Source organism: Notechis scutatus, chromosome 2 (genome assembly GCF_049901735.1).
Source record: "Notechis scutatus isolate UNSWTSFEM ecotype Mainland chromosome 2, rNotScu1.2, whole genome shotgun sequence".
NCBI lineage: Eukaryota > Metazoa > Chordata > Lepidosauria > Squamata > Elapidae > Notechis > Notechis scutatus.
The window spans coordinates 166,129,690-166,140,545 of record NC_142010.1 but is presented as its reverse complement, the minus strand read 5'-3'; the positions used below and the strand labels follow the sequence as shown (position 1 = coordinate 166,140,545).

Below are 10,856 nucleotides of genomic sequence, written 5' to 3'. Positions count from 1 at the left end.
ATGCCCCACTATGCCAACTGCACATGCGTGTGCAATCCCCTCGCCATCCCGTTACCTGCACTGCACCTCGGCTGATTTGAGGCCTTTTTTGGCCTCCCAGAGGCTGGGAAAAAGCCTCTGCAAGGCTTTTCAAGCCGAATAATAGGCCCATTTCATCACTTCCAGTATTACAGGAAGTGACAAAATGGGCCTATTCATCCTGAAAAGCCTTGCAGAGGCTTTTTCCAAGCATCTGGGAGGCCGAAAAAGGCCTCAAACCAACCAAAAAATCAGCTGTGAGGCGCGCACATGCGCAGTGAGGTAAGTTTACCTGCAGCTTGCGTGCTGACACAAATGGCTCTGCGTGCCACTTGTGGCACATGTGCCATAGGTTCGCCATCACGGCTCTATACTCTCCCCCTTTTTTTTTGTTTGTTAAACCTATACATTAATATATATATTGAGGGAACCTGGACTGGAAGAAGATGAATGTGACTTTACAATCGGAGGAAGAAAGATCAACAAGATGGACTATATTGATGACATGACTTTGACAGCTGAAAACAGAAAAAATGCATGTGCACGTGTGCCTGCACCCATAATGCAATGCACGCTGGACCCCCCCTGTGCTCCTCTTGCCCCTTGCGCCTGTGTGTGGGACCCCCCTGTGGTCCTTCCTGCGATGCATACATGTCTCCCACATGCGCCCCGCCCCCCATGCATGCACGGCAAATACCTGAAAATCAGCTGGCTGGCGGGAGGCGTGCACGCATGTGCGGTGGAACTGAGCTGGGGCAACGGCTCGCGTGCCCAGAGAGATGGTTCTGCATGCCACTTCCAGCACATAGGTCATAGGTTCATCATCATGGTTCTAGAGTTAAGGAACCAGCAGTCAGGAAAAATGCCACACCGATTAATATTTGATAAAAGGCCTTGGAAAATTATTCAGATGCTGGGATGTGCCTATATCTAGAAAGATCAGAATTGTGCAGGCAGTGGTTTTCCTTGTGATACTCTATCGAAACAAAAGTTGTATTTTGAAGAAACAGGTTAGGAAGATTACTGACACTTTGGTGAAGACTTCTGAGAATACTTTGGATGGCCAAGAAAATAAAAAGTGGACAATTGAATAAATCCATAATTCTTATGCAAGGCATTAATGGGCATATTATGTGAAGGCCTGCATCCTTTTGTGTGGGATGTTTACTGTTGTTTGTGCTTAACGTCTCCCCTTTGAAGAAAAGGGCTTGTTGTAAGTGACTTGATTGTGGACTTTGGAGTCCACAGATTGAGCTATGGGGTGAGGCAGCCATGTAGCGGGGCTGGGTTACAGCAGTGCTTGGTGCCTAAACCGAATGAGCTTTAAGTATGTTTCACTTCCAGCTCCTGGCATTCTGATAACAGAAAAAACGCTGTACAGTACAGAATTGGTCTAAATAGCTTCAGGCCTTTCCCATTGTATTTTATTGCTAGCAGGTCCAGCAGAGAGAAGACAGGCTTTGCAATGCTTTCTTGAAATTTTGCTGGCAAAGAGACCCAGGAGATTTGCAACACATTTCAGTTTCCAGAGAAAAAGATAACCAAAAATTGCAAATGCCCAATAGAAAAGTGCTTGTATTTTGCCCTTAGGAGAAACATTACTTTTGCCAGGAAGATTTTTTTTTTTTTTTACAAGAACTCAAAGAGTAGAGGAGAGTGAGGGCTGACTGACATGTTTTGGAGTTAAACAGATTCTTTCAACAATATAAATTTAGGGAACTTTGTGAATCTCTGATAAAGAATAGGGTGATATGTTAAATACAAAAGAGAGGCTGTTGAAATAGTATCACTTGACCCTGGATTAAATAGTATAGATGCAAGCAGATCGGTGTTGCAGTGTTTTGTTGTTTGAAAAGCAAATTTAGGCTGCTTCTCAGAGTGAGAGGTTAGCTTCAACACTCTATGGGAAGTTGCCACGACTGCAAAAAATCTATGGATATTCTAAGTCAGGAGTTAGTAAGGTTCCAGGAGGAGTGATAGGGTTTGCTAGCCTGTTCTTTTCTTATATGTGAGACTATCACTGAGATACAGCCATAGAAGGAAAACAGTTTATTTCTCCAGTCAATGAAGTTATCTTTCAGCCCCATAACCAGTACATCTTAACTGCAGTCTGGTGGGACCCCTGTTAGCTTTTCTTAGCCTACCCTTTAAGGAGGGAAACAAATCTTAATACTTGAGCCAATTAAGGGCATATAATTTTCCACTCAAGGGCAGAGACTGGAGATCTGAGATAGAGTAGAATAGAGCTGGAAGGGACCTTAGAGGTCTTCTAGTCCAGCCCTTTGCTCTGGCAGGAGACCATATTCTTAAATATGCTCTTCTTAAAAACCTCCAGCGATGAAGCGCCCACGATTTCTGAAGACAAGCTATTCCACTGGTTAATTGTCCTCACTGTTAGGAAGTTTATCCTTAATTCCAGGTTGCATCTCTCTTTGATTATCTAGAAGTGTCCAATTTTGTTCTGCACAAGCACAGAATATCTCCTGTTGGTTTGAGCTCCGAGCTTGGCAATTTGATTGCAAAAGTTTCATCACCATTTGGGGAAACATCATCAGGTGACAAAACATTTGAAACCAAATTGCCAAGCTTGGAGCTCAAACCAAGCCTAACTAAAACCCAAGCTACTAATTATTCAAACACATTTCAACAGAATTTCTCCTCATCACTCAGAGAACTATACAGTTGTCCTGTTTTGCATTGTTGTTTATTCTTGCCCTGGTTTAGACACACAGAAACATTTGAGAGTGTTCAATTTTCCATATCGTTGAAGATATTTCAGGAACAAATGAACCACCAGGTGTCACCATAACTCCACAGGATCTGTTTTGGTAGCCCACTATTCTGTTGATTGTTGGGACATAGAATTACCACAGGATTGTGTATGTAAATCCTATAAACAGGTATTTACTTAGCTTTCCTCACTCCATTGTTGCATTTGATTATATGTCCTTTTCCCCATCTTCTAAGAATGTTTGTTTTAAATCACATCTCATCTCAGTGTTCTTCTGCAAGTCATATTTCTCTGATTTCCTTTCCCATGGAAGCATACAATTATGCTGGTAATATTTCTGTTTTAGGGTCTCTCTTGAACATTCTTTCTTTCAGAATGTTTGGCAAATTCCCCATAAGCACAAAGATAAATTTCATGAGATTACAAATGTTAAATGACAAAAAAACAAAGTGGTAAACAAAAGGACAAGCCCAATATATGGTTATGTAAAATATAAATGAAAATAAAAACTTCAAAAAATATACCATTGTGGGGCAAAATGTTTGGTAGAATTAGATTGTTTGAAAGTCTGTATCTTATTGTCAAATATATACTAAGAGTCCGTATCGTTTCCTGCAAATCTGAATTTGTTATTCAATGCAGTTTAGCAGTCCCCTTACTTGCATTTCATATTTGAATTAAAAACTTTCTTGTATGTGCAATGAATACAAAATTAACATTTATTTTGTATTAATCTCATTTAAATCTAAATGAACTTAATTTTATTTTACAATTAGACTAATATTCTTCAGAATAAAAGGATTTTAGCATATTTCTTTTCCATGGATATTAGTTATTTCTTTTCATTGGATCTATTTTTTCAGCAAGTCATACTATTCATTTCCACATGCCATTTATGAATTGTATTCCTGAATAGGTAACATAGAGAGATATACAATCTTTCCTGCATTAAGATTTCAAGTACCTATTGTGCATAATATACAGACATTGGAATTGTGGATAATGTCACATCTCTGCATTATGTACACTCTGTCCCAACATGCAATTCACAGCAGCACAATAATGTCCTGGAATGCCAATCTTTCTTCTTCTTTTTTTCTCTCCAAGTTTTATTTGTTTTATTAATATAGTATATAACAATTCCATTTCAATCAGTGTGTTGTCTGGGTACAATTTTTTTTAGGTGATCATAATCAAAGTGTTTACAATATCATTCATCACAATAAGATTAATACTGTAGCAACAATAATATTTTGTTTGTCCATTTTAACACATTCCCATTTTAACATTTATCCTTTTTGTGTCCCTTTCTTTCTAACTTCTGTTTTTATTGTCTAGCCATCGATAAAACAAGTCCCATGTCAAAAAATATTTAGTTTCTTCTTTGTCCTAAATAGTAAGCATTAGTCTCTCCATTTCTGCACATTCTAATATTTTCTTAATTACATTCTCATCTGTCGGAATCTCATCGCACTTCATTATTGAGCGTATACAATTCTAGCTGCAGTTAATACATGTAAAATCAAGTATATAGTCTCTTCATCATATTTTCTGGTAGAATGCCCAATAAGAATATTTCTGGTTTCATGTCTATATGCTGTTTCATCATTTTTTCCAACCAGGTATGTATTTTCATCCAATGTTTTTTTTAGCTTGTGGACATGTCCACCACATATGATCCAATCTTTCCTCTTGATCACGCAAGTTTTGCCTCATCTGGTCCCCAGCCCGTAGTTTAAGTTGTCATTTAGGGTAGAAGAATAAGAGTATCCTCCTTCGCCTCCTCCCCTACTCTCCTTTAATTGGTTGTTATCCGACCATAATATAAAGTGGTGTTTCTCAAACATGGTAACTTTAAGATGTATAGACTTCAGCTCTCAGAATTCTGGGAGTTGAAGTCCACACATCTTAAAGTTGCCATGTTCAAGAAACATTGACATAAAGCAGGGGTGTCAAACTCACATTGTGTCGTCATCACATGACATATCGGGACTTCCTCCCCTTTGCTAAACCGGGGGGTGGGCATGGTCAGAATGTGACACATCCGGCCCATGGGCCAAAAGGACATCCCTGACCTAAAGTATATAATGCATTGGTATGCCTCATCTTGGAGGCGAAGTTAAGTTACCTGTTGTGTATATTACCAGAGATGTATTCTGAGTTTGTTGAGAGAAATGGAAATGCCCCTGTCCTGTCATCACTACCTAATTTTGCCATAGACTTTTTTCTCACTGTCTTTGCCATTCCAATTATTTCCTTTCTCCATATTTTTCCCCTTTCATCCTGATGGTGGATAATCCTTTTAAATCACTAATTGATCTTAGTTGCAAATTACTGACCTTCATATCATGTGTTCTATCTGTCCTCCATGTTTTTGGTTGTAATATTTGGCTCAATAAAGTATCCTTTTTCTCCAGCTTGGTAGAATTTCTGCCCAGCACATTTTTCTCAATCTCTATTAAGTCTTGCACATTTGTACTTTCACATTTGCCATTGGCTGCTGCAATTAGGCGGCTTTAACACAGGTGTGGTTGCCATAACCAAATTATGCAACTGCATGCTATCTTAAAGATGAGCTTGTCAAGAACAGAGACAACAGTCAAATTCATATATTGTCAGGCTACAGAACTATTTCCCATTCAATTAACAAGAATGAATTTCTGAAAACCAAACGTATCAAAAGGAATCCTTTATTGAGATGAGACAATTCATGTAGGAGTTCAAAGCAGCGTCTAAGGTTCCTCGGGCATACAGGGATACATAAGGGAGTTTAGAACCCCTCCCCTTATCTCAATGTGTATTTAGAGAAACAAAAGCCAGTATGTTAATTCCCCTCCCATCCCTTCTGTAGGAACAATCTTTCTCACAGTTTCCCAGGACACATCTCACTGGGGAATTTTTATGGTCTTCTCATCTCCTGGCTGTGCCTCTCAGGTGATAGGTTCCAGCCATCTGGGTTTTCTCCCTCCATTGTATCATGTGTAGGTTATACAAATTTGATATAAGATTAAATACAGGTTACATCAAGAAAGGATTTCTTTATCAGTCTTCCCCCCCTTTTCTTCTTCCACCGAAGAAATGACAGATACACGGATCTGACATATATATTCCCTCCAAAAACTGAGAGTTAGACACTATAGTTTTGAAGCCAGCTGGTTTTTCCAACAGATGTAACCTTAGCTATAGTTTGCATTGTAGAGCCTCTATAGATTTTGGGCATGGAGGAAGGAGTAATCAATAATGGTTTACTTGAGCTTAAAGGCAGGATGAGGCAAGACTTTGGTACACATTGCTTAAATCAGCAGAAAAAAAGCACCAAACTGGGCCTAACAAGGATTGGGTTCTAAGATTGTGTGTGAGATGTATCAGTGAGCTTTAAGATATAGGAGGTAGGATGGAGCAGGCGTTCCTGTGAATGTGAATCCATCCTGTCTCAAACTCTGTGGAGCCTCCAGTATTGAGAAGGAAGAGAATCAGCTTGGGAAGCAAAAGGGAGGAAAAAAATTGAGGCAGTGATGCTGAGTGGATACAAATACAGCAAGTGAGATAGGGGGAGGATATAAGAAAACAATAGTAGAGGGCCATCATGATGGGTTCTTCCTTTTATTTATATATAATTAAAATTTCATATCTTGAATGAACCTGGCCCAGTCAGATAGTAATATATATTTGCCTTTTAGAGTTTTCATATATTTCAGTAAAACATTAGTATCTGTTTTCACAGTAGTTACAGGGCTGTTGTTCATTGCTCTTCTCACATCCATGTACTGGGCAGAAACTATCCAGGTATGACATTTGTTTTTTTTGTTTTTTCTTTCTTTATTTTATTTTGTCAAGCGATTATTAGATAACAGGTATAAGTATAAACATGAAATGGATACATATAAGAAAAATAAAACAATAGGACAGGGACAGTAGGCACGATTGGTGGGCTAATGCCTCTTAGGAAGGGGGTGAGGTCAATAGTAGACAGTCTAAGGTTAAAGCTTTTAGGGTTTGGGGAAGAAACCAGAGTCAGGTAGAGTATTCCAGACATTGACCACTCTGTTGCTGAAGTCGTATTTCCTGCAATCAAGTTTGGTGCGGTTTACCTTGAGTTTGTATCTATTGTGTGCTCTTGTATTGTTGTGGTTGAAGCTGAAGTATTCATTGACAGGTAGGACATTGCAATATATAATTCTATGTACTATACTTAGATTGAACCGAAGGCGGCGTAGTTCTAGGTTGTCTAGGTCTAAAATTTCAAGTCTGGTGGCATAAGGTATTCTGCTATGAGTAGAGGAGTGGAGAACTCTTCTTGTGAAATATTTCTGGACTTTCTCAATTGTATTAATATCAGATGCAGGTTCCAGACTGATGAGCTGTATTCAAGTATTGGTCTAGCAAATGTTTTGTATGCTCTAGTTAGTAGAGTGATATTACCAAAGATTATTATATTATTATATTATATTATATTATATTATATTATATTATATTATATTATATTATATTATATTATATTATATTATATTATATTATATTATATTATATTATATTATATTATATTATATTATATTATATTATATTATATTATATTATATTATATTATATTATATTATATTATATTATATTATATTATATTATATTATATTATATTATATTATATTATATTATTATATTATAATATTATCATAATTATATTTATTATATTATCATAATTATATTATATTATATTATATTATATTATATTATATTATATTATATTATATTATATTATATTATATTATATATTATATTTATTATATTATATTATATTATATTATATTATATTATATTATATTATATTATATTATATTATATTATATTATATTATATTATATTATATTATATTATATTATATTATATTATATTATATTATATTATATTATATTATATTATATTATATTATATTATATTATATTATATTATTACTGCAGGATTAGGTTTACAACTCTCAATGCCTTTTTGGCTATGTAGTTACAGTGGGCTCTAGAACTTAGATCATTAGATATGAGTACTCCAAGGTCCTTGACAAAGTTTGGGTCATCAACAAGGTCTTGACTATTCAGCTTGTATTTTATTTTCTAATATATTTTTTTTGCCAATATGTAAGACAGAGCATTTATTTGTTGAGAATTGAAGTTGCCATTTGTTTGACAATTCTGACACATAGTCGAGGTCTTTTTGAAGGGTTAGCAGTATTGTCGGTGGTGTTGAATAGCTTTACATCATCAGCAAAAAGAACATAGTTGCTCTTAATATGATCACAGAGGTCATTTATGTAGAGTATGAAAAAAGTTGGTCCTAGAACGCTGCCTTGGCGGACACCACTGTTGACAAGTACAGGTTTTCATAGGATGCTCCCAATTTTGACCATGTGCTGCCTGTTTGACAGGAATGCTTCTATCCAGTAATGCAGGTGTCCAGAGATACCAGAAGATTTTAATTTTAGGAGTAGTTTGTCGTGTACCACTGAATCAAAGGCTTTACAGAAGTCTATGTAAATTGTGTCTATTGCTTTGCCCTGATCAAGTTGTGTAATCCATATGTTTTGGCAGTGTAAGAGTTGCAGATTACAGGATAGTTTTTTTCTGAAACCAAATTGTTTGTTAGAGAGTAGATTGTTTGCCTCTAAGTGAAGGATAATCGATTGGTTAATAATTGATTCAATGACTTTACAGGCGATGCAGCATAAAGAGATCTGGTCTGTCTGTAATTTTCAACTAGGCTGGAGTCTCCCTTTTTTTTGCTGTCCCCTTTTTTTTTCTTTTTGCTGTCCCCATTGCCAATCTCTATCCTGCCTCTACCACTTCTGTTGTAGATCACTGCAATCTGACTTCTCTCTAAGATAAAGTGACAAACCCATCAGATTTTAAGCATGTTAAGGCAGCCCTTGGATGGTGTTTGAACAGAGGAGGAAATACAGATAAGGATCACTTAAGGTGGTCTCACTCTCGTTTCCGAAGGCAACTATCATAAGGACAGAGCAAAATGAAAAAGAAAGAAAGAAAATGTTGTGCCACTACACGTTGTGTCAAGGCTAAGTGTTGGGGGGAGGAGAGAGACAGAACTGATGCCCTCTCTCTCCCAAGATGTCCATCCTAGCACCTTGCTGGCTTTTTCAGCTATTTGTGGCAATAGACAACTTTTACAGACAAGTTTTAAAGCCACCACTACTATAGCTGAACATTTTATACCGCTAGCACTGTTGGGAACCTATTTATCTGATCATTTTAACTTAATAAGTTTCATAGAAGCCAGAAAGAATGTACAGTGCTTGCTCATATTCTGAACTGACTAAAAGCCTTTGAGGATCAGATTATACTGTGGAACAGAAAGTCAAAGCGTTCATATTTTGTTTATTCACATTTACCATATCATAACTGCTGCTCAACAATTTATGTTCAGTATGAGGCTTATAGACCCAACAATAAAATGTAATTTTAATAGTACCCATGGTTTCTGAAGCAGAGTACAAGAGTTTCCTACCACTGTTTTCTCGCCTTAGTTCTGCTGAGGGAACATAAAAGCCAGCAGAACAAACAATAATTCGTATTCAGAATATGGACATTACCTACTCCTGTTCTTTTATTGACTTTTCATTTCGATTATACCCTGCCTTCACAAATCTCCAATCAGAGGTAGTGTTCAGCAGGTTCTGACCAGTTCTGGAGAACTGGTAGCAGAAAGTTTGAGTAATTCGGAGAGCTGGCAAATACCACCTCTGACTGGCCCCGCCCGCATCTATTCTTTGCCTCCCGAGTCCCAGCTGATCGGCTGGGTCTTCTTCTGTTGCCCTGCACAGGAGAATGGAGCTGGAAAGCAGGTTAATGGGGTGGGGAGGGAATGGATATTTTTCAGTATCCTTCCCCTGCCACACCCAACAAGGCACACCCAACAAGGCACACCACTCCCACCAAGCCATGCCCACAGAACCGGTAGTAAAAAAATTTGAATCTCACCACTGTCTCCAATCTATTTCTAATCCTTCCTCCACACCAACATCTAAGTCAAGTGAAATCATGACCTTTAGCAAAACAATATTTTTAATTTCCCTAAGAATGTCTCTTGGTGGTCTACCACTCTGAAAGAGTTCTGATGCCCACATCTCTCCATATGTGCAGATATGATAGCATAGACCTTGCAAACAGAAAACAAGATTTCTTTAAGAATAAGCAATGTTCACAGACACTATCCCTATTCTGTTCAAATCCAAGGGGCAGAGATCCTCTTAACATGCAGTCATGCTACCACATGCCAAAATAAATGTCCTGGCACTGAAACATTGAGCTGGTAAACCGCTGTGGGTTATTTGGCCTCAGGACTTCTTTTATAGCCTGAGGTCCATTCATAGAACATGGCTCTCATTTTGGGCCACACTGAAATAATAGGTCCAATACCTTTCCTTAGATCTCAAGCCAGGAGAAGAGAAAACCAAATGAAGCAGGCTTTTCTGCCAATGAGACAAATAAAGCCTGAGAGAAGCTGGCTGATTTGAAGCCATCACTTCAAAATGTAGGTAGTGTTGTATGATACAGCAGTAAGGGGACTGAATGAGGAAAGGTGTGGCCTCTGTGACTTGTTCCTCAAGCTGCCCAGTCTGCATAAAAGTGGTCAGAATAGGGTAAGTTTGTAGCTATCTGTGTCTGAACAGACTAAATGAGTGCAACATCCAAATGTGTAAAGATGTGCCCACGTTTAATTTTGCTGTCTAGATGGTTTTACTAAAAACAACAATATAGATTTAAATAAGTAAATAAATAAATTCCTCCAACGTTTCTTATTTGGAGGTTTTTTCCCCCTTTTAGTAGAGAATAAGTACATAAAATTATTTTGCCCCTAGTTGAAAACTCCTTTTGATTTTTACATGAAAGCTTCTTTTAAGAACTATTGAGACCTTTCTGGTATTCAGGTTGATCTCCATAGCTAGAGTTTTGTTTCTCTTTTATCTATCATATTTACCTATCTCTTATGTACCTGTCTCCTACTGTCTCTCTTCTTTCTTTCTTCTTTCTTTCTTTCTTTCTTTCTTTCTTTCTTTCTTTCTTTCTTTCTTTCTTTCTTTCTTTCTTTCTTTCTTTCTTTCTTT

The 10,856-nt window shown here is 37.2% G+C and overlaps 1 long non-coding RNA gene across 1 annotated transcript in view; it reads left to right on the top strand.

The window, feature by feature from the left end:
* LOC148132387 (uncharacterized) overlaps positions 1 to 10,856 on the top strand; it is a 131,063-nt gene that overhangs the window by 77,368 nt on the left and 42,839 nt on the right. The gene's annotated exons all lie outside the window — the stretch shown is intronic.